Source organism: Penaeus monodon, chromosome 15 (genome assembly GCF_015228065.2).
Source record: "Penaeus monodon isolate SGIC_2016 chromosome 15, NSTDA_Pmon_1, whole genome shotgun sequence".
Lineage (NCBI taxonomy): Eukaryota > Metazoa > Arthropoda > Malacostraca > Decapoda > Penaeidae > Penaeus > Penaeus monodon.
Genome location: NC_051400.1, coordinates 25,830,044 through 25,830,273, shown reverse-complemented (window position 1 = coordinate 25,830,273; position 230 = coordinate 25,830,044). Strand labels below are relative to the sequence as shown.

The following is a 230-nucleotide window of genomic DNA, read 5'->3' as shown; positions in this document are numbered from 1 at the left end:
ATCTCCTCATTAGTTTAACCTATCAAAATACAAACAGATATGATAAAAAAGGAACTGGGAGAACAGGTGAGACTGTAGGATTAGTAATACTGATAATTTAAAATTTCAGTGGACATGGCATGATGGAGTACATGCCATGGTCAATATGGATAACTAGGTAGTGGCACTCCCTTATTTCCTATCATAATTAAGGACATCTTCATCTGTTTGTTTTTTACTGTATCTTTAAT

At 33.5% G+C, this 230-nt stretch overlaps 1 protein-coding gene across 1 annotated transcript in view; it reads right to left on the bottom strand.

Annotated features, from left to right (window-relative positions):
• The window catches only part of LOC119581859 (serine hydroxymethyltransferase, mitochondrial-like), a 12,528-nt gene that overhangs the window by 11,269 nt on the left and 1,029 nt on the right, over nucleotides 1–230 (bottom strand). The window lies entirely within an intron of this gene.